The sequence below is a fragment of the Halichoerus grypus genome, chromosome 10, assembly GCF_964656455.1.
Source record: "Halichoerus grypus chromosome 10, mHalGry1.hap1.1, whole genome shotgun sequence".
NCBI classification, from domain to species: Eukaryota; Metazoa; Chordata; class Mammalia; order Carnivora; family Phocidae; genus Halichoerus; species Halichoerus grypus.
Window position 1 is genome coordinate 83,931,432 of NC_135721.1, and position 27,852 is coordinate 83,959,283.

General features: G+C 44.4%; 1 protein-coding gene across 3 annotated transcripts in view; it reads right to left on the reverse strand.

The window, feature by feature from the left end:
• GPR45 (G protein-coupled receptor 45) overlaps positions 1-27,852 on the reverse strand; it is an 82,533-nt gene that overhangs the window by 15,879 nt on the left and 38,802 nt on the right. Inside the window, exon 1 of one of the 3 annotated variants that reach the window (XM_036096558.2) lies at positions 25,612-25,755. The exons of the other annotated variants lie outside the window; for them this stretch is intronic. The gene's annotated coding sequence lies outside the window, so the exon portion shown is untranslated. Of the gene's footprint in view, positions 1-25,611; positions 25,756-27,852 lie in introns of those variants that run through there. 3 annotated transcript variants of the gene reach the window in all.

The following is a 27,852-nucleotide window of genomic DNA, read 5'->3' on the forward strand; positions in this document are numbered from 1 at the left end:
TTAAAAAAGTATTAAAACATCTAGGGGCGCATTTCCACCAACCCAAAAAAGATCCCTCATGTCTGTAGTCATCTGAATTGTTTAATAGTGATTTCAGTTTATTTTCCAAAAATGAGTTCCCAAAACGCACCCAAGAATTTGACAATTCTAATGGAGGGCTGGTCACTCTAGAAGCTCCTGCCCTTACATTCTTGCCTGGGCCCACAACATATGGAAGAAAGTGGCATTGAAGATGCTACCTTCCTAATCAAGAGGAAAAATCATTGAAATCACTTTAGTCCTTCGGCCCTGACCCATGCTGACATTCATGGGCCTGACTTACAAGTAGCAGCTGGGTAGAGAGCAGGTCAAGCTTAACTGATTCACCCAGGCCTCTACCAAAATACTAACCAATTCACATGAGGTCAAGATGAGGGAATGAAGTAGAGGAGGCAATAGCCTGGATAACTCCCAGGGCAACTTCAGAAGATCTAAACTATGGTCCTGGCTCTGCTTCTTAGCTCTGTCACCTGAAGGACAATTCCCAACTTTTCAGCCTCTGATTCTTCTTTTGGACCTACCCCCCAGTGTTGTTGTGAACATTAAATATTTATAAAAGCACCTTGCAAATCACAAGGCACTAGGCAAGGGGGCCTCTATTGGAGCAGATGGCAAATATGGTCCCATCAGGAACATGCTAGATCTGAGGGACAGTCCCAGCCAATCGTGGGTATGTGGGTCCCTGGGGGTGCTATCCTGAGGTTCTCCTGAAGGTTTTGCTTCTAAGTAAATTCCATTTTAAATGTTTGGCATTTATGCTTTCCAAAACGTTTCATGACCCCGTTACTAGTGCCATTGAACTCCCATGAGGTCACAGAGGGTGTGCACAGTGTAGCTAGAGCTCGGCACCTGGGTCTTCCCTTTGTTTTTTTTTTTTGTTTTTTTTTTGATAGGCGTGTTCTTTTTTTTTTTTTTTTAAGATTTTATTTATTTGAGAGAGAGAGAATGAGAGACAGCATGAGAGGGAAGAGGGTCAGAGGGAGAAGCAGACCCCCAGCTGAGCAGGGAGCCCGATGCGGGACTCGATCCCGGGACTCCAGGATCATGACCTGAGCCGAAGGCAGTCGCTTAACCAACTGAGCCACCCAGGCGCCCCTGGGTCTTCCCTTTGAAGTTCCTCCAAGTTGGACCTGTGTGCTACTTCTCCGGCAGAGGGTGAGAACCCCCACCTGGCAGAAAGGGCGACTCCAGAATTTCAACCCTTTCTCTTAGCAGAGCTTGAGCTCACTGGCATTTAAGGTGCATACTGTGACATGAGCCAATTTGTCCGTGACCTTGCTCATTGTTAATGAGCTGAGAGAGTCTATTTAAAAGTAAAACGACCGTAGAAGAGTTTGATTTCGTCCATTATACGGAAAACATAAAATCTAAGGGGTATGTATGTTCACTTTCACTTTTTGGAGTTGTATGTTAAAATGAAAGTCTTAAATCTTTAGAGAAGTATTCATTGAATTCTTGGGTTTAAAAAAACATTAAAACATCTAGGGGCGCCTGAGTGGCTCAGTCAGTTAAGCATCTACCTTCGGCTCAGGTCATGATCCCAGGGTCCTGGGATTGAGCCTGGCTTTGGGCTCCCTGCTCAGTGGGGAGTCTGCTTCTCTCCCTCTGCCCCTCCTGCCCTCGCCGCCCCCCCCCCCGACCCCAGCTTGTGCTCTCTCTCTAGTTTGCTCTCTTTCTCTCTCAAGTAAGTAAAATCTTTAAAAAAAAAATACTAAAACATTTAAAAAGGGATTTGTCAACTTGTAAGTCTTGTAAACCCTACATACATTTCCCATGGACAATTTCAAATGAGCCAGACTGCATATGGTTCTCCCGCTGTTAGACAAACTTAGGCCACCTATACAGTGGCTGTGAATACAAAGGCGATGTTTCATGGCTTCCTGGGTTGAATGCATGTAACAGCAAATGCCAAATTGGAAATGTTCCTGCTTGAGTGACGCGTTGGATAGAAATGCATAATCTCCTGAGAAGCAAAGCCTGTAGGTTCCAAGATGTTGGGGAGTAACATGGGGGGATGTGGCCTAATTGGAAACCTCAGAGTGGGTCAGACTCAGCGTTTGGGCTTCCTGTAAAGTCATTTGTCAGTAGCTCAAAATATTTATATTTTATAAGCCTCAACAACATTATCTGTGAAATGGGTATAATAATGCCCATCTCTTCAGCTTGTAAGAACTAAATGAGAAAAAGCATGGAAAACATACACATTTTGTCTTTCATTGACTCTAAGGGCCACTGATTTTAAGATGCTTCGTTATTTTACATCCACTAAGGAGGTAAAAACACTGCCAAGTAAAACCCAACTTAACAGCAGTCCTGCACCAAGTGGGAATGGCCACCAGTGCCTCTCCTTGCTATCGGTTTCTTTCCTCTATTCTGAGGTATTTGGCAACTGCATCATTTTGGTGTATAATGGCTTTTTTTTTTTTTTTTGGCATATGTCTTCATAGCAAAACAACACAGCTTCATATGTATATTACAAATATTTAAAATTTTCTGTATATTGTGATGTTTTCACATCTTTTTTTCTAACTTAGTGTCTGATTTCCCCCCCAAATTTTTATTTAAATTCTAGTTTGTTCTTTTTTTAAAAATTTTATTATGTTATGTTCGTCACCATACAATACATCATTGGTTTTTGATGTGGTGATCCACGATCCATTGTTTTCGTATAACACCCAGTGCTCCATGCAGTACATGCCCTCCTTAATACCCATCACCGGGCTAACCAATCCCCCCTCCCCCCTCCCCTCTAAAACCCTGTTTGTTTCTCAGAGTCTCTCATGGTTCATCTCTCCCTCCAATTCCCTTCCCATTTTCCCCTTCCTTCTCCTAATGTCCTCCATGCTATTCCTTATGTTCCACAAATAAGTGAAACCATATGATAATTGACTTTGTCTGCTTGATTTATTTCACTTAGCATAATCTCCTCCAGTCCCATCCATGTTGATGTAAAAGTTGGGTATTCATCCTTTCTGATGGCTGAGTAATATTCCATTGTATATATGGACCACATCTTCTTTATCCATTCATCAGTTGAAGGGCATCTTGGCTCTTTCCACAGTTTGGCTATTGCGGACATTGCTGCTATGAACACTGGGGTACATATGGCCCTTCTTTTCACTACATGCTCATGGATCAGAAGAATAAACATTGTTAAAATGTCTATGCTACCCAGAGCAATCTATACCTTCAATGCCATCCCGATCAAAATTCCAATGACATTTTTCAAAGTGCTGGAACAAACAGTCCTAAAATTTGTATGGAATCAGAAAAGACCCCGAATTGCCAAGGAAATGCTGAAAAAGAAAAACAAAGCTGGGGGCATCACGTTGCCCAATTTCAAGCTCTATTACAAAGCTGTGATCACCAAGACAGCATGGTACTGGCACAAAAACAGACATACAGACCAATGGAACAGAATAGAGAACCCAGATATGGACCCTTAACGCTATGGTCAAATAATCTTTGACAAAGCAGGAAAAAATATGCAATGGAAAAAAAACAGTCTCTTCAATAAATGGTGCTGGGAAAATTGGATAGCCACATGTAGAAGAATGAAACTCGACCATTCTCTAACACCATTCACAAAGATAAACTCAAAGTGGATGAAAGACCTCAATGTGAGACAGGAATCCATCAAAATCCTAGAGGAGAACATAGGCAGTAACCTCTTCGACATCGCCCACAGCAACTTCTTTCAAGACACATCTCCAAAAGCTAGTGAAATAAAAGCAAAAATGAACTTTTGGGACTTCATCAAGATAAAAAGCTTCTGCACAGAAAAGGAAACAGTCAACAAAACAAAGAGGCAACCCACAGAATGGGAGAAGATATTTGCAAATGACACTACAGAGAAAGGGCTGGTATCCAAGATCTATAAAGAACTTCTCAAACTCAACACCCAAAAAACAAATAATCAAGTCAAAAAGTGGGCAGAAGATATGAAAAGACACTTCTGTGAAGAAGACATACAAATGGCAAACAGACACATGAAAAAATGTTCATCATCATTAGCCATCAGGGAAATCCAAATCAAAACCACATTGAGATACCACCTTACACCAGTTAGAATGGCAAAAATGGACAGGGAAAGAAACAACAAATGTTGGAGAGGTTGTGGAGAAAGGGGAACTTTCTTACACTATTGGTGGGAATGCGAGTTGGTACAGCCACTTTGGAAAACAGTGTGGGGGTTCCTCAAAAATTTAAAAATAGAGCTACCCTATGACCCAGCAATTGTACTACTGGATATTTACCCCAAAGACATAAATTCTAGTTAGTTCTTAAAAGGCCTTCCTGGCTGGGGAGATCTGCCTCTGGGGGCCACCCATTTTTAAGAGACTGCAGACAGCTAGGCAGGAGTGTGCCTTTGATATGCAAACTAACCAGTCCAGAGCCTTCTATCTGGCCCCTAGAGCCCAGGAGGCAAGATGCTTCTGCCTTAATCGTCCCAGGGCCAGGTGCCAGACAACTAGAGACCACCCCTAGAGCCCAAAGTCCACAAAAATCATTCAAACTAGCCAGTCCTATGGTGTCCACCCTGCCCTGCCTTGGCCTTCCCGAGAAACCCAGTAAAGGTCATGGTCTTCCCCTGGCTCCTGTCTTCTGCCTCCTGACCACCTGCTGTCTTTTCTACATCACCCCGCAGGTGGGCCTCCTCTCTCTAGGACCCATAAGTATAATAACCCGTTTTCTGGAGCCTCTCCTCTGTCTCCTTTAGTGGCCACACCTGACTGAACTTCTCGTAAAGAATACAGAGCATTCTGTGTGTAGGTTTCTTCCTTTCGTAGGTCCCGTAAAGCATTTGGTTTCTGTGTGGCGAGAAAATGTATTTCAAGTAATTCCCGGGAATTCAAGTAATTACTTGAAAAAAGCTGGCATGGGCTACATGTTGAAAGGGCAGATCCTGGGGCCCAACCTCAGACCCACTAGAGTAATTTCCGGGAATTCAAGTCATTCCCATGATGACCAATCTTCGCTTTACTCGTGTGAAATGTACACCCCACTGAGCTGTTTTTGTGTGTAACTTAAGTGCCTGGAACGTTCTACTGTGGCACGGAATGAGGATGTCATCTTTTCGAAACAGTTTAAACCAGGTAGTAGCAATGCTGCTCATTACTGAGCTATACACTGAAGTGACATGACCCACTGTGACCAGCTCCCCCCACCACACACATAGATGACAACCACCCAGCCAACAGCCATGGTTGTGAGATGCACCCCAGTTTTAGAGATGTTAGAATGTGAAGGAAAAAAAGCAAAACAAAACAAAACAAAAATAGTGTGTCTTAGTACTGACAGATTCTTTGTTTGACCAAAATTTAGTCAGGTTCCTGAACCTTCTCCAACACCCGTCTGGGTACTTCTTGTCAGATCCAGTTTTAGCAAGAACCTGGTGAAGTCAGTTTAACCAGAAAGCCCCAGCCTCGATATCTGGTGACCCTCAGTGTCTGACCAGGTTCCTCACCCTCCACCCTTCACCACGTGATGATGTCTGATCATCCCAACCTGCCTTCAGCAAGATTCCCATTAGGTGGGCTTAGCCAGAATCCCCCCTTAGCCCTGATGTTTCCTCTCAGTAATTTTCCACCCACTGACCCCCACCCTGCTCCCTGGCTCTAAGCCCCCACTTGCCCTTGCTGTGTGAGAAGCTAAGCACCATCTCTCGAAAACTCCTCCTGCACTGGGCCCCCTGCCTATCTCGATGGTCCTGAATAAAATCTGTCTTACCGTCTAGAACAAGCGCCATTCAATATACCGTTGACCCTTGAACTATACAGGTTTGAACTGTGAGGGTCTGTGTAGAATTTTTTTGATAAGTACAGGACAATACTGTAAATGTGTTTTCTCTTCCTTATGATTTTCTTAATAACATTTTCCTTCCTCTAGCTTATTTATTGTAAGAATACAGTATATAATATATATAACACACAAAATATGTTAATCAGCTGTTTATATTATCAGTAAGGCTTCTGGTCAACAGTAGGTTATTAGTAGTCAAGTTTTTTGCCAGAGTCAAAGTTATGTGCACATTTTTGACTGCATGGAGGGAAGGGGGTCAGCTCCCCTAACCGCTTGGTCGTTCAAGGGTCAAATGTATGTCAGTTTCGTCAGTACACATGAGCTATGTTAGTAAGTGTTCTGTACACGTTAGAAAGAGACAAACTCGCACACTATGCTATTTTCTCTTTCTGTCATTTCACACACACACACACACAAACACACACAAAAGAACTTAGATGTAAAATCCTGCCTTTGGTCAAATTTCTAAAACCGTGGGCAAGAAATTAATTTATTCATTTATTTAAGAAATGCTTAGTGGTTGCCATGGGCAGGCATGAGGCATTCAATGGTGTCTCTGCCTTTTAGGAATTTATAGTCTAGTCTGTTTTTCTCCAGATGCGGTCTGCTCATGAGCTGCACAAAGCTGGCGTGGGCTACATGTTGAAACGGCAGATCCTGGGGCTGAACCTCAGACCCACTAGAGCAAAATCTCTGGTTGGGGACCAGGAATCTGCTCCCAGGGGACTTTTAGTGCCCCAATCTTTGAGAGTGGCAGTGGATCGTAACAGATAATAATAAAGAAGCAGACGATGGGCTTGGCTCTGCTGCACATTGCACCCTCTGCCTCCCCTCCCCCGCTCCGGGGCCAAGGGAACCTGTGATCTATGATATAGTCACGTACCTGTGCCAGACTCCCGAGGAAATGAGAAGCTTGGAAAGATCATAACTCACAAGGTTACGCTGGGGCAGCCATCACTTGCTCCTCCTGCACTGAGACAGGCGTGCCGAATTCCACCGTGCACACTATCACTTGTTAAACACAAAAGTTTAGCTAGAAAATGCTCACATTAGGCTGACATCTGGGTGTTCACTAATGGTGGGAAGACCACATCCACCGGGGAGTTCCTCTATCATTCAGACACACCACAGCTAGAGGTGGGATGCCCTGTGGTCCAGCTCATCCGATGGTCACCTGAAGTCACCCAGAAGTGGCCCCAGTTACAGTGTCTGCTACCCCAGGGGTTAACATCGGCGGGCTGCTTTGGAAAGCCTCTGAAAGGGTTGCGCGGTGGTTGGCGCCGGGGTGGGCTTTGGAGTTGGTTCTTACAAAGCCCAGTGACTGCAGGAAAGCCCTTAGCCTCCCCAACCTCATTTCCTGCTGTATAAAATATGGACAATTATATTCATTACCCAGAGTGTTAAAAAGAATCGATTAAATAAAGCAGCCTATAAAATGCTTCAAAGAGTGAATGACGCTGAGACTGCTATTATGATAATGATAGAATTTCCTCCTTCTCCTCCTGCCCGTTGTCCTTCTGCTCCTCCTCATCCCAGGCTCTGAGGTCCATACAGACTTGGTGTTCTCCACCCAGCAGGCGGCGGGGCTGCTTCGCTTGGAGCATCTACTGACTCTGATCCGAGGTTCTGTTGATGCCGGGCCCTTTGGCTTTGGGGTACCTATTAGTTTCTGTGGCCGCTGTAGCAAATTGCCCCAAGCTCGGGCTTAAAACAACAGAAATTTACCCTCTCTCATGGTTCTAGAGGCCAGAAGTCCACAATGAAGCTGTCGGCCATGCTCTCCTCTGAAGGCTCTAGGGAAGAATCCTTCCCTGGTTCTGCAGTTTCCGGTGGCCCCTGGCGCTCCTTGGTGTCCCTTGGCTGCAGCTGCATCCCTCCAGGCTCTCCCAGGCTTGAGGATACGTCTTTAAATGTGTGGTCACTCTGTTAAGGGCTCAAACTTCTGTGTTTGCCATAGGAACTAATCAGCATTTATTTATTTATTTATTTTTAATGAAGTTTTTAGCAAAACATTTGATGTCCTGTAGGACTTTGGTTCAATTAGGAAGAAAGCAGAAAGCATGAGGGGCAGCATGGAACAAAGGGTGTGCTATGTATCTTTTATTTAGTGAGGTATGCTTGACAAATATTGTATTCATTTCAGATATACAACATAATGATTCAATATTTATATATGTTGCTAAATGATCACCATAAATCTAGGTAATATCCATCATCACACATAGTTACAATTTTTTTTCTTATAATGAGAATTTGTAGGATCTACTCTCAGCAACTTGCAAATATGGGTGTCCCCTGCCATCCAAAAGCAGAGTGTTCCTATGAAACCTTTCCTAAGCTAAAATAATGTAAAGCTAAGAAGTAATTATCATTGTTTTATATGGAAAAAAAACGTTGAGCATTCCTAGGCCCAAAAATAGCCTCTTTTAGGATTTTCTGACACCTTAGGGACGCATCTTGCTAATGGAGGCAGAAAATAAATCGAGATAAAACACAGATGCTCACAGACACAGTTGAAATCTCTGGCCGCTTGACGCTGAGATACTGAGTGTAGTTCTGGAGAAGGAGGCGGGAGGCGCCACTCTCCCTGAGAGGGGTAAACGCTGTCCCTATAGTGGCCGCCAAACAAAAGCCGTCCACTCTCACCACCTTTATGCAACACGGTACTGGAAGTCCTAGCCACAGCAATCAGACAAGAAAAAGAAATAAAAGGCATCCAAATCAGTAAGGAAGAAGTACAACTGTCATTATTTGCAGATGACATGATACTCTATATAGAAAACCGTAAAGACTCCACCAAAAAAAAACCTACTAGAACTGATAAGTGAATTCAGTGAAGTCACAAGATACAAAATCAATTTACAAAAATCTGTTGCATTTCCAGACACTACTAATGAAGCAGCAGAAAGGGAAATTAGGAAGACAATCCCACTGACGACTGCACCAAAAATAGTAAGACTCCTAGGAATACACCAGACTGAAGACATAAAAGACCTGTCCTCTGAAAGCTATAAAACACTGATGAAAGAAACTGAAGATGACACAAGGAAAGGGAAAGACATCCCATGCTCATGGGTTGGAAGAACAAATATTGTTAAAATGTCTATACTACCCAAAGCAATCTAGAGATTTAATGAATGCTATTTTTGCTTTTCACCTTTATTTTGTAAAATGGAAAATCCTCTTCAGATTTCTTTCAGTTAATGAAAATGGACTAATGCAGATCTTTCGTAAAAGTGAAGTGACGGACCACAAACTTGAACAGCAGGGGATTTTCTGTGTATGATACGGTATTATTAACTATGGTCACTACGCTGTACATCTCCAGGACTTATTTTGGGTAGTTTTATAAAAGTGTATTCTGGGGCGGGCCCCAACCTCTGGGATCAGCACTTAGGGTGGGCTCAGGGAGGGGCTGTACTTCCAGCCCCAACCCAAGTGCTTTGGTGAGATCTCCTGGCGCACATTATTCCCACAGTTCCTGTAGCAAATCTGCAGTCTGTGCTGCACTTAGAGCTGACACCCCACTTCTGGGAAGGAACAGCCTGAGAGTTACGGGACGAGAAGCAAAATGGGAGCAGGGAGGTTCCAAGAACCAGGAGGGGGTGAAGTTCAGTATTGGCTGTGCCTTGGTGCCTGTTCCCCTCCCCAGGAAGACATGATTGGCCAGAGGTGCGGCCTGGACATTGGGATTTTTAAATCCCCCCCCCCCCCCCCGGGTGATGTCCTGGGAGCAGCCAGGAATGAGAACCCCTGTGACAGCAGGTATCAAATAGGGTGAAAGTTTGGGACAAAACCATGGATTTGTCCTTAGGAAGCAACACAGCCCCGGGAGAAAGGGGACTCAGTTCAATGTGGAGAAGGGGGAACGTATTAACTAGATTTTCTTATTTTCTATATTCTGATGCTCTGGCACCTCAGGCCTTGCCCACTGACCCTGGGGAAACTGCCCCTCTCAAGGTTGGCCAATTCCTAGAGATAGAAAACAACTCATCCATGAGCATGCTTTTTCCAAAATACAAATCACCAATTCAGAGCCCATACCCCCACCACCTCCTTTATGGGGATCCCACACTCTGGGCTACTGCCCACTTGCTCTGATTACCCCAGCCACGGACTGGACAACCACGGGCAGCCCTTGTGTCCCAGAGCCCGATCCTAAGCCTGCTCACCCTCCATCTCCCATTTCTCCCCATGGAAACCACAATAAAAACGCTTGCCCACTTCCGCCCCCTCTCCCTCTCCCTCCTAGCTGACCCTGGTGCTTCCCCAGGAGGCCTCCCTTGGTGCAGTGTGCCGCCTCCTCTTGGGAACTGAGAGCAATAAACTATCTTTTCAATGGCGGTCATCTCTTGATCTGTTGGCCTCAGCACACCTGATAATAAAACAACCCTACATTTTATTTTATTTTATTTTATTTTATTTATTTATTTATTTTTTAAGATTTTATTTATTTGCGAGAGAGAGAATGAGAGACAGAGAGCATGAGAGGGAGGAGGGTCAGAGGGAGAAGCAGACTCCCTGCTGAGCAGGGAGCCCAATGTGGGACTCGATCCCGGGACTCCAGGATCATGACCTGAGCCGAAGGCAGTCGCTTAACCAACTGAGCCACCCAGGCGCCCAAAACAACCCTACATTTTAAAACAGGGAGATGCAAGCTAAGTTCTCAGCACTGCCTTTTCCCCAGATACAAAATGAAGGGAGCATGACACCTGTCTCCTGTGGTTGTTGCAGGACCTCTAAGAAGGTGCCACGAAGGACCTTTGGAAATTAGAACCAGAAAACATAAGGTGCACCCATGCCTTGACCATCAAAATTAACATTGTAATGGGAAAGGTATGATATTAAGCACATCATTTCCATTAAAAAATACGGTAAAATACACAACACATAAATGTTACCATCTTACACATTTTTAAGGGTATAGTTCAGTAATGTGACCTACAAAACTGCCCACCTCCCCATTCTCCTCTCCCCTCAGCCTTTGACAACCACCATTTTACTTTGTGTTTCTCTGAATCTGACTGCTCTAGGTACTCCATATAAGCACATTATTTCCTTTCAATGCATATTTATGTTCTGGTAGGAGTGGGTTGGGTGGAGGAAAAGAAGCCTGAGAAGAGGAGAGAGGGGTTCAGGATTTAAATCTGAACGAGCCTGCTGGTGCTATTGGCCAGAGTTTTCCCCAGAGCCTGGATTGGGCCAGGGATTAGCACAGCAGACTGTCTCATTTAACCCTTAATGCAAACCCCCCGGTAGGAGTTATTTCTACTTAGAGAGATTGAATAACTTCCCTGTCCGGGGTGGCAGGGCTAATAAGTGGCTGAGTGGGTCTTTGAAAGCCCCTCCAGTTAACATCCTTTCATCCCTGGGCTGGGGAACACCTAGGATGTCACGACCCCTTTCTTCCCAGCTCACTGGCACTGTGCAGTGTAGCCACTCAGGAAATGCCTGCCCTCCTGGATCTCCAAGAGACAATCCCTGGTGTGAACATCTGCTGAAGACCATCCTACTGTGGCCCCCTTGGAGCAAAGGGCTGAATCTGGAGAAATGCCTGCTAAAGCTCATCCAAGTTCTTGTTCTTGTATCCAGGGAGTCACACTTCAAAGAAACCTCATCAGAGCAGTGGTAATCTTTGCTTTGAAATTGACTACCATCCATTGTGTTCAATATCATACATGGTCCCTCTGAGCATCTGGGACAATTTGCTCATACTTGTTTAATTTACAAAACAAATATAACCTGTTGTCACCTTAAAAGACTTGGCTTAGAAATTCCCCCTCTAGGAATTGATTCTAGGGAAACGGTTATTGATATTTGCAAAGATTTAGCCACAAGGATGTTTATGGCAATGGTACTCATAAAAGGCAGACGTGGGTTCTAAGTTCAGTGACAGTAAGGTGGTTAGAGGGGTGGGACCTGGAGTCTCTGCGCTTGGGTTAAATATTAACTCTGCCATTTTCAAACCGTGATGAAGCTGAGTGAGTCCCGTGCCCTTGTTTTCTCATCTGAAAATGGGCATAATGAGATTCCCTGTCTTCCAGTGCTCTTGGCAGGACACCGCAGTGCCTAGAATATGGTGAGTGCAAGTCAGGCCAGCTTTCATTACTTCTGCTCTGCCATGTAACGTCCTAAACCAAAATTGTGTCAGGCATCAAAAATCACGCTGGAGACATATTCAAGGGCGTGGAAAGGGAAAGATGTTCATGAAATATCAAGTGGGAAATGAAGGTTAAAGAATAGTTTGAAGGATCTGATCCTTCACTTATAAATGTGTGCGTTAAAAACAAAGACCATTCGCAATGGTTCTCTCTGGCCATCTCCCTGCTTCTAGCCCCCACTTCCACAGCCCTGCCTTGGCACAGCGACCAGGGGCTCCTGGTAAAATGGAAGTCAGATCAAGTCACTTTTGTGCTTCAATTGCTCCACTGACTTCAAATTCACTCAGAAATGAGAGTGAAAGCCAAGCTTGTTACTTAATCTAGAAAGACCATCTTCCAGCCTCAGCTTCCTTCTATGTCCTTCTCCCTCCTCTCTTACTCTGCTCCTCCACACTGATTTCCTTGCTGTGTGCCCAACAAATGGGGTAAGCTCCTGCCTCAGGGCCTTTGCACTTGCCTTTCCCTCTAACTGAAAATCTCCTGCCCCCGCTCTCCTCACGTGTCCTTCCCTCATTTTCTTCAAAAGTCACTTTGGCAGTGAGTCCTTTCCTGTCCATCGTATCTACGATGTTAACAACCATCCAACTGACAGTTCATATCCTGGCTCCCTTCTAAGCACTTGTCACAAGAAGACAGGGAACCTGTCGGTGTGGGTCACTCTTGTATCTCCAGCACCTACCCCAGTTTCTACAACTTAGTAGCTGCTCAGTAAATGTTCATTGAATGGGTGAATAATTTTCCTTTTCTTCCATTGCTAATCGATATGTGTGAAGCTTTCTGCAGGTGACACACCTTATTTTTTCTAATAAGAACATTCACACCTTATTTTTTCTAATAAGAACGGTCAATTTGAAAAATGAGTAGCATTGGGCGCCTGGGTGGCTCAGTTGGTTGAGCGACTGCCTTCGGCTCGGGTCATGATCCTGGAGTCCCGGGATCGAGTCCCGCATCGGGCTCCCCGCTCAGCGGGGAGTCTGCTTCTCCCTCTGACCCTCCCCCCTCTCATGCTCTCTGTCTCTCATTCTCTCTCTCGCAAATAAATAAAATCTTAAAAAAAAAAAAAAAGAAAAAGAAAAATGAGTAGCATTGTACCTGTATGTGTCAAATTTATCTCATTTCTGTTTTGAACCCAAGAGACATAGATGTGATGGGCAGGGATGGCAGACAAGGACAGTGAGGTAGAGGGAGGGACAGGGAGACAGACCGAACCTGCAATTTCAGGCCACTTCCTAGACGGCAGCCAAGTCCTTTGCTAAATCAAGGGGCTGAAACTGAATACCGCTCCTTATCAAGAAAGCCAACTCATTGATTTAAACCTAGGGCCAAAATATTTCAATACCAGCTGCTCCAAACTTCTAATAATTTTCAACATATTTTTATTGTTCAGGTTTCTAATAACATCAAACACATGCCTTCTCCAGCATGAGGAATACATTTAGTTCAAAAGCAGCCAAGATGGAAAACATTTGAAGTTACGTGGCCCAGCCACAGGGGTGAGCCAGTCCCCAGGTTAGTAATTCCATGTGGGCTGTCCCCTCGTTCAGCCAGGAGAAGAGGTTCATTTGCTATAATTGAGGCTCAGTTCAGATTTCTTGAGATAATGTTTAACAATCAGCTCGAACACACAAACCTGGTCTGTGTTAACCTCATCTGAGTAGTATTAGCCAAAGGTAAGCAGTGTATGGGAGATGATGACTTGATTCTTACTTGGAGACAAGGATTATTCTAGAAAAGAAACAGGGAATGTCCTAGGGCCTGTCTTTGCTTTCCTCATATATCTTCCCTAACAGATCACCTCTCTTCCAAGATTTCAAACACCTTCAAGATCCTGCTCAGTCTCAATTCCACAAACCCAATCCAGCACCATTCCTTGAGCAATAAAGTCCGTGGAAAATCACAGATATCTCATACGCAACATACCCAAACCAGAACTCAGTACCCTCACCCCCAAATGGGACTCTCTCCTATTGCTTTGTATCTCAACAACCAGCACCGTTGTCCCTCCAGTTACCAAAACAGAATCCTGGAGTCCCCCTTGACTTCCTGTCCCCACTTCATGCCGCCAACCAATGATCTATTCTCCATCTTAAGAATCTCAAAAATCAACCCATTTCTCTCTGCTCATACTGCCACTGCTTGCATTTGGGGTGCCTCCATCTCTCAACCAGGTCATAGCAACCAACCAGCCCTAGGGTGCCCCTCCTCACTCCCACCACAGCCCATCCTCGGCTGCAGCTAGAGCATCGTTCCACAAAGGAAACTAGGCCAGCTTGCTCTTGGCTTAAAGCTCATCAGTGGTTTCCTACTAACCTTGGGATAAAGTCCCAATAATTGTTTACAAGGGCATGTAGAGACTCATTAGAAGATTGTAAAATCAATTTTGGGGGTCATAACGAGCACTGAAAAAAACAGAATAGAAATAGAATACTTTGTTCATGGTAAGGGGAAGTGCTTTGCGACCATTGATTCATACACATGTGTGTCCTGAGTTATGACTTCAGATGTATTTCTTGCTGTGTATTGCAGTGAAGAAAAGTTTGAAAAACACTAGTAGACAAGACCTTTTGTAACCAACTCTCCAGAATCCCCTCTGCCTTCTCCCTCTGCTTGCAACATTCTCTAGGTACACATAGTAGTCTCCCCGAAGTTCTTTGCTTGCCCTGCATCCCCTTACCTGCCCCAACTTGGCTTTGCATGGTTAGTTATTACTCTTTGAATCTCAGCTTAAATGTCCCTTATTCATGGAAGGCTTCCTTGATCCCTAGGCAGGGGGATATGTCACCTGCCTATGTCCCTCCAAACCCCATCCTTCCCCATTGTAGCACATTACACTGTAGTTCAATCAATCCTGTTGTGTCTGCTTTCCTGCTATTGACTCCTTTACTTTAATAGTAAGAAGTACATCTATCTTTTCATTTCTGTGTCCCCAGCACACAGCAGAGTGCTCAACATATAGCCGGTACTCAATGACTACATGTAGCATAAACAGACAAGGGAGCCCATTCATTAATTTAAGGGCTATCTATCAAAGGTCGCTTGAGCCCCTCTGATGTCCAAGACCCCATGGACATGTAGAAACAAGCATGGCAGCATTATTGCCTTGAATTCAAAGATAATATATCCCTGATATCTACAACAGACTGCATCTCCCCTAGAGAATGGCTCACAAACAAGTTCATGAGTAAAGCATCCTACAGGGTGCTTCTAGAGGAGGAAGGAAGATTCTTTTGTGTCCCCCCAAAAAAAGCAAACCTCCTCCAGTTCATGTTTCCAGCATGAAAATAGTTTATTTTATATGAAATTTTTCTATGGAAATTATATTTATATTCCATAAAAATTACATATGAAATAAATATGAAACCCATGGTTTACTCTGAACTTTAATATTTTGGGGGCAATGACAAGGTGTCCTTAGGCCTAAGCCAGACATGGGGGCTTTGCCAAGCTTCTAATGCATCTACCCAAGGAAAAAAATACACTATAAATATCAGTTATTCACACCTCATTGATTCATTAATTCACATTCATTACTTATTAATTCTTTTTAATTGTATTTTTTTTAAGATTTTTATGTATTTATTTATTTGAGAGAGAGAGAGAGAGCGTGAGAGGGGGAAGGGTCAGAGGGAGAAGCAGACTCCTTACTGAGTAAGGAGGCCGATTCGGGACTTGATCCCGGAAGTCCAAGATCATGACCTGAGCCGAAGGCAGTCGCTTAACCAACTGAGCCACCCAGGTGCCCCCCCTTATTAATTCTTTCTGAAGTCAAATGGTGTTGAGCAGAAGAGGAAGAGACTACAGAATTCTAGCTCCCATGACTAGGAGTCTGAGAGCAGAGGCAGAGGAGGAAGCTGGGCTGGAAGGACATTCTCTGACTTCTGCCTCCATATGGTGGAGACAGAGGGCTTTGGGGTCAGCCAACCCCAGTCCTGAGCTTCACCCTGCCCTGCTGCCTGGGTCACCCTGATCAAGACACTCTATTTGCCCAAATCACATTTACCAGTAAAGAGGGGCAATAAGGTCTGTGCCCTAACTTGCTGGGAGAATGAAGACAGACAGGACTTTGAGGCTAACTGTAGTATAGGTTCTCAATATGGGTGCCCATAGCAAGCAGAGTGGCTGGGGAAGTACCCTTAATGGTGATGAGGCACAGCAAGTGGGCCCTCTAAAACAGCCAGCTCCCCAGAAAGCTTCGCCAAGTGGGGCGCTGGGTAGGGGTGGGGAACTATCACAAAGCTGGGGCTAAGTTGTGGCTCAGAGCATCCGCCGTTACCATGAAAAGTCACACTGCCCAGGATTAAGGAACTAAAAGAGAACTTTTTTAAAAACATTAAGCCATATGACATACTTTTTCATTTGTTTCTTTTTCTTTTTCCTTTATGTATGTTGTGAGCGTCTGTGTCTGGTAATCATCCCCCCCCAGCAATAAAAGTTTTCTTCAGTGGCCACGTCAGTTTGAGGAAATAATTACAGAGTGAATAACTCGTGCTTTATTATTTCCCTGTCAGCCCTCCAGTCAAGCTGCTTATCTGATGTAAATGCGCCGCAGAAGCATCCCAGGATGGTGTGTTCTCCATTTCCTGCCATGCTGGAAGCAGGGAAGGAAATGAGAGGGGAAGGCCGGGCCAGCTGGACCCAGGGAAATCGAATACCCATCGCCTTTGTTCAAAATAATTTTAGCCGATACTTTTGAGAAAGCTAATATAAACCATGCGAGGGAGGCTTTGCCTCTCTTCAAACATCTAATAAAAAACATGCACAAAATTGTCATCGGGCTTTGAAAGAAAGGTGGTTTGTTTTCCTCAGAAAAGTCTGGAGGTCAGGTTTTTAGGGAGTTTCTATAAGAAATTTGTGAAAGTGAGAAAAGTGAGGGGCCCACTTGGCCTTTCTAGTTTGGGGTGAGGATTGGTGAAAGGTGGGCCAATTGTACTGGGGGGAGTAGAATGGGTGGGTAGGTCTTCCCTCCAGTTCACCAAAGTGGGTGTGATTGTAAATTTTATGTGTCAGCTTGACTAGGCCATGCTACCTAGATATTGATTGAACATTATTCTAAATGTCTCTTGACAGTGTTTTTCAGATGAGATTGACATTTAATACAGTAGGCTTTGAGTAAAGCAGATTAGGTTCCATAATGTGGGTGGGCCTCATCTAATCAGTTGAAGGCCATAAGAGAAAAAGACTAACCCTCCTGAAGAAGAAGGCATTCTGCCTCCAGGCTGCCTTCAGATTTAAGCTGCAATATCAGCTCTTCCCTGGATCTCCAGCCTGCCATCATGCCCTGCGGAATTCACACTTATCAGCCCCCACAATTGTGTTAGCAAATTCCTTAAAATAAATTCCACCTCCCCCCTCCCCCCCATGCATCCTATCGGTACTGCTTCTCTGGAGAACCCTGATTAATATGGGGAATGAACACCTGCCCAACCCAGATATGAAGAAGGTGGTCAAAGTGAGGAAGGAGCCAACGAGGGAGCCCCGGTAATTATAGATCTCCCAGAATATTTGTTGACGGGGGCAGGTGGAGTTAGGCTAACTTCTGAGTAGTGAAAGTCAAAAGAGATGCTTGTGCCCCCACCACGCTGAAGGCAAGCCGGTTCTGAAAGTTTCAGGGTCTCACATCTATCCCTTCACCCATTCATTCACATAAGAAAATCTGGCTACAAGGCACTCTCTAGGTACTGGGGACTCAGCAGTGAACAAAGCAGATCCTGTCTTCCTCAAGCTTGCAGTCTAGGGGGAAGGAGACAATAAATAGATAATTAAGGATAAGAAGAGAAATAAAGTGGAAGGATGGAGTTTGATGGACTGCTTATCCTGAGGGTCTTCGATGTAGCGGACCCTGTGCTAGGACAATGAGAGAAATACCTGCCCTGTGTTCAGGGAGGTTACCGTCTCCTGCCAGAGGCCCACTACTTAACAGGTGGTTAAAGCAGCAGCTCTGTAGCTGTGCCAGGCAGCATCCTGTGAGGCCACCAGGAGCCCTCAGACACTTAGGAATTGTTCCTGGAGGAAGTGGCCTCCGAGCTTCCCCACAGCTGGAACCGTCCTCAGGCCTTCTTTTTAAGGAACATTAGTGCACCTCTGAAGCCCTCCCAGGTGGGCTCTGAGGGGCTCCATCTTGGCTCCGACGTTCTTTGGGCCCTGCTTCCTAAAGTCTTTACCTATTGAGTTAATCCAGACCAGAAGGCTGCCTCCTTCCTGGGTGTAGATTCACAGAAGTCTGCATTGCTTGTTTCTAGTCGAGGTAAGAAACATGTTTGTCCTGTACAGAAAAGCCCAGGTCCATTCAGGGGATGGGGAAGAGGGAGAGCCTAAACTTGGGATTCCGGCAAGGAGGGAAAATTGGGCTGGGTTTCCACCTGCAGAAACCAACTAGTTAAATTACTGTGGTCTCTGTGGTCTCCGCAGAAATCACCAGAGGGAAGAGCCTGGGGCTGGCTCTGCAGCAGTGGGACTCTGGAGCTAAACAGAAAGTGTTCTCTCTCGCCGATGACTTAATGGAAATAAGGGCTGCCCACACTGAGTGGAAAGCGATGGCCCTTCTCTGCCGTTATTAACTGTTCCTGAAAGGTGAGGCTTCATCCAGCATTAGTAACATTTGTAATTTGTGTGTCTTCTTCAGAGTCCTTTCATTTCGCTCAAGTGCCTGATGGAAAGGCCCTCTTAATTGCTAGAGTTACAGTGGTAATAAGGCACCTCTGCGTCTCACGTGAACTGACTGTGGGGGAAGCCCAGCCGGAAACAAGCTAAGCAGTAGTCACAACTGCAAATAGAATTAATGATTGCACCCCAGCAAGAGCAGAGCCTGCGAGTGAGCCATGAGGTGGCATTGGGAATATTTTATCTTCTGGACTAGACATTATTTGAGAGGAGGGGTCAAGTCTTTCTACTTCTATATTCCTGCTACTGGAGTTAGTAGAGGTTTATATGTGAGTAAGCACAATCAGTATTTATTAGATTGAAATGCATGATAGTGAGCTCTTAATTTTCTACATCGATGGCAGGAACATTTGTGGATAGCATGAGTAGAAGTAATAACAATAATATAAACAATAACTACACCCTAAAGACCTAAATGTAAGACCCGAAACCATAAAAGTCCTAAAAGAAAACATGGGGGGAAATGTTGATGACATTGGTTTGGGTAATGATTTCTTGGATTTGACGCCAACAGCACAGGCAAGAAAACCCAAAATAGACAAATAGGACTACATCACACTTCAAACTCTCTGCACAGCAAAGGCTACAATCAACAGAGTGACAAGGCAACAAATGAAACGGGAGAGAATATTTGCAAATCATTTATCTGACAAGGTTTTAATATCCAGAATACATGAAGAACTCCTACAACTCAACACAACAACAAAAATAACCAGATTAAAAAATGAGCAAAGGATTTGAATAGACATTTCTCCAAAGAAATATATAAGCGGCCAACAAGCTTATGAAAAAATGCATAACATCACTAATCACCAGGAAAATGAGAATCAAAACTATAATGAGACATCACCTTATGCTCATTAGGATGGCCATTATCAAAAACCAAAACCAAAACCAAATAAAACAGAAAATAACAAGCGTTGATGAGAATGTGGAAAAATCGGGACCCTGTGCACTATTGTGAAATGGGGTGCTTGCAATGGGAATCAGGATGGAGGTTCATCAAAAAATTAAAAATAGAGTTACCATGTGACCCAGCAATCCTATATCTGGATATGTATCCAAAAGACTTGAACGTAATATTTCAAAGAGATATTTGCACACCCATGTTCACTGCAGCATTATTCACAATAGTCAAGAGATAAAAACAACCCAAATGTCCATCGATGAATGAATGGAAAAACAAAATGTGGTATATATGGACTATTATTTAGCCTTAAAAGATGAGGAAATCCTGTCATATGCTACAACATGGATGAACCTTGAGGACATCATGCTAACTGAAGTAAGCCAGTTCACAATAGGACAAATACTGTGTGATCCCACCTATATGAGGTATCTAAAACAATCAAACTCAAAGAAACAAAGCAGAACAGTAGTTGCCAGAGGGTGGGGAGGAAAGGGAAATGGAAAGTTGTTTGATGGGTGTGGAATTTCAGTTTTGCAAGACGAAAGAGTTCTGGAAACTTACTGCACAAAATGTGAATGTACCACCAGGCTCCTGGTGGCCTCACAGGATGCTGCCTGGCGCAGGTGCAGAGCTGGTGCTTTAACCACCTGTGAGATGCCAAAAAAAATGGGTAGGATGGCAAAGTTCAAGTTATGTGATGGTAGCACAATTAAAAATGGAAATATTTTACAATTAAAAAAATACTACCATTTGTTGATCACTATGTAGCAGGTGACCAGTTAAGCTCCTTACATACATTATTTCACATTAATCACTGCAATGCACCCAGCTGAGGTTGGGACTATTAGTTAACTCGTTTTGCAGAGGAAGTAGCTAAAGCTGAGAGGGTGAGCAAAGTGCCCAATGTCACATGCTTAGAAAGACTGAGTAACATGCTCTAAATGATCCCACTGATAAATGGCTGGGCTGGGTGAGACCTCACCCCAAGCCCATTCCCGTAAATACCAGGACATATTGTGTGGCAGTCGGAGAAGCCGGGCTCTGGCACAGCTGCGAGGCGTGCTAGGTGCTGGGGCAGCAGACAGGCTTCTTTGTTTGCCAAGGAGGGATGAGTGACGGTTCTTGTGCACCGTGAGGAGTACACATTAAAAACAATTTTTTTGAGGTATAATTGACTTACAATATCATATTAGTTTCAGGTGTAGACATAGTGCTTTAACATCTGCAGGGAGTATACATTTCAAAGTCAATACATAAGGTCTGGGGAAGACTGGTGAACATGCCCCATTCCCCTGATCCACTCAGCCTCCCTCTCTCTTAGAATCCATTTCCTCTCTGAATCCCGTCACTTCCTATGACTTCACTTCCTGCTTCCTGCTACCTGTCAGCGGAAGTAAGGGGAACAGAACCTCCCCAGGCCACCACTCAACCCCACACTGCTGACTCTTCTCTGTGCACAGACTATCCTCCCATGACCAGGGCTGACCTGTCCTTGGTCTTGAGGCCAACCCTTCCCTATAAGAGTACTACGCCCAGCAATTCTCTTTTCTGTCTCTTGCAATGTCCAGTTTCCTTCACTATTGAATCATTCCCACTTAAGCAAAACTGCTTTTTTTTTTTTTTGAGGATACCCAGTGATCTCTACAGAAATGTGTTCCTAGCGTGTTTCATGACCAAATGAATAGTTTTAGCAATCCTCCTCTATACCATGCAATTATATTTAGTGATAATCACGGTTTTCTTGATTCACCCTCTAGTTTTAAAGCAATTAACAATTAAAAAAAAAAGAAATTTCCATTGTAAAGCTATTCAAATTCAATATATTTCATGACTGAAATCTGCACTTATCAAACCAAAATGTTACACATTGCAGTTTGTGCGCTATTATACTGTTCTAAATTTTAAACACAAAAACTTCAGTTGGGCTCACAAAAATGACAGAACTGAAGTAACTCAAGTTCTGTTTAGATAAGTATACAATTCTAAGTCAATGCAGATTTGTTTTGACAATCTCTCTGCCACTCTCTGAGCTCAGGGAGAACCCAGAGCCACTGCAGAAAAATTGCTCCTTAAAAGCAACAAAAAGCTCCCAAATGCAGGTGCTTGATTTTGCTCATTTTCATCATGGAAAATGACCAGGAATGTGCCCAATTGCTTGGCTGACGACCTCCTACAAGGCTTAGGCCTAGGACGGCAAATTTGTGGCATGGACTCTTTCCACCCTGCCCTTCCAAGATCTGGGCAGACGTCATTATTCAGCCATGGCCCTGGGTGTGTCTCTGAGATGTCCACCACTCACCAGCAGCTACTCTTAATTACCAGAGTTGGCATGCAAAATGACATTTATTTGCCATCCTTCATTTAAAAATAGTTCGATGTACATATGTTGATCCCATGTTGAATTCTGAAGCTTAGTTTGTAATTTATCTGAAGGATCAAGAGACTTAGATGGGTTGAGGTAAGGGGATATGGCAGCTCTAGGGCCCCTAAATGGCCCCTCCAGAGATGGCTCACAGCACTGGGTTCCCCAGAGGCCCTCAGGGCAGCTCGAGACCCCTCATTCATCCCAACTCAGCAGAAGAGTACTCTCCCTGGAGTTCAAAATCTCCACTGCTTTTAATTAATTGACTAGTTAATTAATTACTTTTTAAATTAAGAATCATCCAGCCTAAAATGTCAACAAAATCTCCACTTCCAATTGTCATCTCTCCTTGGCTCTTTCAAAGGCTTCCCTTACTCAACATGCCTAAACCAAAGCCATGTTCTTCCCTTCTAAACAAGGGCCTTTGCCTCCCGGTCTTGGCACATGGCCCCACCATCCACCCACTGCATGAGCCAGAGGACCTTGGGGGCAGTCTGGACACCATATTCCCTTCTAATTCATCACCAATGCCTGTTGATTTTATCCCCCAGTCTCTGTTTTGCTGCCCATTTCTCTCTAGATCACAATCATGAAGTGAATCATAATCTGAATTAGCATATTAAAGACCTGAGGAGTTCTGTACAGAAGAAAACCTTCTAACTTGGTTAACTGAGGCTTTCCAAATCATGTTTGACCCTGGAGCCCTTCATATCTGCACACCATCTCCCAAGACTGTGCCATGGAATGTTCCTTGGGAGACATTCCCTGACTTCTCGTAGGGCCATGTTGAGGCCCTATAGCATTTCCACTCTGTCCTGATCAGTAGCGAGGCCACCTGCCAAAGCTGTATCACTGGGCCTCAGCATACTTCCTTGGCTCCCTTTTCCTTCCCCTCCCTCATAGAAGGAATGAGGCCATTGAATCCATTGCGCATGGAGCATACTCTGGGACCACTTACCATGATGACTGCGAGCAACATCAAGTGTTTGGGAGCTTCTTGTTGTTTTTAACCAACAACATTTCAGCAGTGGCACCAGGAGGTTCTCTTTAGGTGCCCAGAGAGCAGGCCTGGGCACTCTTCTAGACAGTAGGAGCAGCACCAAAATGTGGCCAGAAAGAGACACCGTGTTCTTCCAGGCTGCAGAACATACCTGTCAGACCATTTACTCAGATGCTTCTGCCTATGTTTTCTTTTTCTTCCTGCCTACATTGTTTTTTCTTGTAGGGGCACATTTAATAAGGCCCACGCCAATCCCCAGGCCAGGGAGGCCATCACCACATTCTTCCCTATGCTGTGTGAGATTTTTGATGCTCCAATCTCTAAAAATCAGTCACTCGTTTGGTGATTGTTAACTAGCATGTTCATTTAGGTTTCTATTTACACACAAGTTTATTTATTCAACCAGCGGTTATTGTGTTAGACACTATTTTAGATGCTGGGGATTCAGTGGTGAATAAAACCATCAAAATCCCTGCATTGGAGTGGCAGGGAGATAGACTATAAACAGACAAATAACAAAAACTGTGAAAACCAAGTCTGATGGTGGTAAGTGCTATGAAGAAAAATAAAGCAGGGCTGCAGGCTGATAGAAGGGCCTGGATATTTTGAATCGGGTCATTGTCGAGGGAGGCTGTGTAAGTTGGTTGCTTGGGGTTGGGCATGGTGAGGGTCTCATGAGGCCCCCGTAGGCTGACGGACTGCAGGTGCCGTGGAAACGGACCAAGGTCTTAGGGTTGGCCTTTTAACAGTTAGCTGGCATTGGTAATGGCTCTTCTATCTCTTATGTAAATAGGCATATGAACAAACGTGGGTCAGGACTCTCCCATGTGTGCAGAAAAAGAATCACGTGCCTTAAAAAAATTCCTGTGTTAGCAGATAAACTTAAATCGTTGCCTGTGCCTAAAAACGTGCACGTTTTCTTGAAATAAGCATTTCAAGAAATGTTTACTCCATCTTTAAGTTTAAATATAGAAAGTGCTTCTTGGAGACTGGCTTTTTCTAACTTTGGCTACAAGATGGTTCTGAGAGGGACACAGGAATGGTGAAGTGAATGAGTCCTTAGCACACCTACTTCCAAGTAGGATTTGAGACTGCAGCGCGCATGTCCCTGTACCAGCAGGGACAGGGGACAGTCTCCCTCCCGGCACCTGAGCTGTCTTCCCAACCGAGTACTGCTTCCCTATGCAGGCACTCACCATATCATAGATAAAATGTTGAGCTCCAGGAAAATATGGCACCTGGGGCAGTTTATGGAGACCTCAGTGGCTTCTGTGTATGGAAATAGTGGGGTGGTTAGGTGCGAAGGATAGTTTGGTAAAATTTTTTAAATGCTAATGGGTTGGAATCCTAACTGTTCCCTACAGGTTCTACCTCCTTTGGGTAGATTTCTCTGGCCATCGCAGCCCTCAACACCAGCTTCCTTCTCTAGAATCCCAGACCCTCTCTGTCTGGCTTCATTGGTGTTACTCCCATAATGCCCTGTGGTTCACATTTCCCCACTCAGTGGTGCTTGGCCGAGTGGGTGGAGAACAGAGCCTCTCCAGCTTCCCTTGGGACCACCTGGGGTCTGGTTACAAGGCAGAATCGAATTCACTAGGTCTGGGATGGGGCCCGAGATTGTACACTGCTACCAAGCTCCCAGGTGAAGCCCGTGCGGCTGGTCGGAGCCCAAGCTCTGAGTAGTGAGGGAGCGCGGTTTGAGTGGGGCTTGCAGACAGACAAACCCAGGCTCAAATTCTACTCTTCCCTTAACAAACTATGAGGGCTTAAGCTCTTTCCAACTCAGTTTTTTTTAACTTAAAATGGGCATAAGCACTGGTAAGTTTGTGGATAATGGCTATTACCCACAGTGTTGCGTATTCTTTTATGAGATGTCTGTCAGGTGTGGCCACAAGAGGAGACAAAGAGAGGCTCAGGAAAACAAGGTTTACTTCACTCACAGGTCCTAGAGACAGAAGGCACGCCAATCAGGTCACACAGGAAAGACACCAAGGGGGTCAGGAGGCGGAAGACGGGAGTGAAGGTTTGGGACACATTCTTTATCGGGGTTTCCCCAAGAAGGACAAACAGGGCGGGGCGAACATCCTAGAATGGTTAGTTTGAATAATTTGGCAGACTCTGGGCTCTCGGGGTGGTCTCTAGTTGCCTGGCACCAGGCCCTGGGATGGTTAAGGCAGAGAGGGTATCTTGCCTGCTAGGCTATGGGGGCGGCGGGCAGACAAAGGAGGTCTGGTTGGTTAGCTTGCATAGCAAGGGCACACCCCTGCCTGGCCTTTGGCTGTCTCGAAGCATTGGCTAGCGCAAGGAGAGGCGGCTCTCTCCAGCCAGGAAGATCTTTGAAGATCACAAAACATCATAATATAAATAGAGAGAAAGTAAAATATAAAAATACATACATAAATGGGACTTCTAGATCGTGAGTTCCTTGCAGCTTTCATTGCTTCCTTTCATCGTGCTCATACTACAGGCCAATTCGCTATCTTCTGACCCTCCACACAGGGCTCGTTGGGGTGTCTGGCCGACGTGATGGACGTACACGTTGAGCATGGCACATAGCACTCCATAAATGGCTGCATTGCTCTGATTATTTTTATTATTCTTGCTCAAAGCTTTCTTTCCCAAACCCATATGATTAACAGAAAAGAAATACTTCATTCGCCGCACCGCTGTTACTTACCAGAGCAAAATAATTCAGAGCTTTGTGTGCCGACTTTGAGGATGAAGCAGGATGTCCGCCACAATCTGTGTTTATTCCAAGGAGCACGAGCTGAACGTCAGCCTGCTCACTCCTCGCTTGTACCTTAACCCTGAGCCGATCCATCAAGACCCTCCACTGAGAGGAACAAAATATAATGATCTTGGTAGGAGGTAGTTTAAACTTGCCTTCCTGTTGCTTATAAACCAACTTGCCACCCAAACTGCTGAGAAATCCCCGCCTGTCAGATATTTTTCTCCTAATTGATAAGAAAGTGCTCAAAAACAGAACTGTCATCTGACAAATTCTGGAACTAATTGCTTTACACATAGCAGGCTGCTAGATGTGACCAGCATTTTCCCCTCCACTCAGTGGTTCCCAAGGAAACGAGGTTAATACATTCACCACTGACATTTGCCTTGTGAATCCCAGTTCACTGCATTAGGCATATAGCATGCGGGAAGAGTGCTGAGAACATCGTTTCATGCATGTTCCCCCTTCTGCTCGAAGTGCAACACATCTCAACCAAAGATTAAACAAATGCTCAGTCAACCATCAAGAATTAATCAGCATCTACACTTGCTCCATACTTTAAATGCCTGCCAGGGTGTTCTACTGCTACTAAAATATGGAGGCATTCAAAATCCCAAAGGGGAGTTAACCCTTTAGTTATGTTCCCTTGGTGCATTTTGGTAATTTCTTCATTTTCTTCCATGGATCCGTGTTACTTTATTTTTTAAAAATACTACAAAATACCAGTCTCCAGGAAACTGTAGATATTATTAAAATGAGCACTCATCTACATTACCCAGATCTTGTTTCACGTTTATACTCAGGAACAACAGTAGTAATGACAACAACAAAATTCCTAAATTCATCCACATCTCTTCCAAAATCTGTCCTTCCTGACTTTCGGTTTCTGACATTGACAACACTGTGGTTCAGGCAGTCAACGTGAAAACCCTGAAACTCTGGTTAAAGGTTACCTACTCTTTAACCTGTAAGTCCACTTGATGACACCACCAAGTTCCTTGAAAAAATCCCATTTGTTCTTTCCCATTGCTACTTCATTTCAATACCCTTAATCGCCACCCTCTTCCTCATTCTTGTCATTTCTAGGTCAACAGTTTTAAGACTTTGAAGATAACATCCCACCACATCCTTGCTTCATTACAATCCTAGAAGTCAGCCAAAAGTCTAATTCCTTTGTGCATAATCTGTTTTCTTTTCATCTCTTTCTCTGGATGATTTTAAGATCTTTTTAATTTCTTTTTTTTAAAGTAAGCTCTACGCCCAACATGGGGCTCAAACTCATGACCCTGAGATCAAGAGTCCCATGCCCCACCAACTAAGTCAGCCAGGTACCCCAGTGATTTTAAGATCTTTTATCTTTGGCATTTCTCTGTTATGACTAGTTACAGATGTCTTTTTAAGGTTTATTTATTTTAGAGAGAGAAAGCACACGTGTGGGGTGGGGAGGGGCAAAGAGAGAGAAGGAGTGAGAGAGAATCTCAAGCAGACTCCCCACTGAGCATGGAGCCCCGAGATCATGACCTGAACCGAAATCGAATCGGACGCTCAACTGACTGAGCTACCCAGTCTCCCCAAAATGTCTTTTTAAATATCCTACTTGACATTAGTTGGGCTTCCTGAGACCGAGGAAGCTAGTTTTCTCATCATTTGTAGAAATTTCAAGCATTATGTCATCCAATGTTCCTTCTCTCTCATTCTTTTTTCTTCTTTTTGCAACCTTAGTTAGACATTTGAGAGGAGTTTTCTCCCTCTTTTTAAAAAGATTTTATTTATTTATTTGAGAGAGAGAGCATGCTTGAGCAGAGGGAGGGGCAGAGGGGCAAGCAGACTCCCACTGAGTGCAGAGCCCGACACAGGGCTCGATCTCACAACCATGAGATCATGACCTGAGCTGAAATCAGGAGTCGGATGCTTAACCAACTGAGCCACCCAGGCTCCCCTTCAAAGTAAGGTTCTAAAACAGGAGCCACAGCGAAGTGACCAAAAGCCAACAATGAGACATTTCAGTATCCCAATTCCCCTGGTTTTTCCATCATTCATTCTAAGAAAAAGCTGTAGTACTAGGTTGACTTTACTAAAGCAATGCTCATAAGCTGGCTGACAACAGAATTAACCAACATTGATTCAGTAAGTAGAATTCTACACCTGAAACTGGAAATATTAAGCCTGCTCTTATATATACATATGATA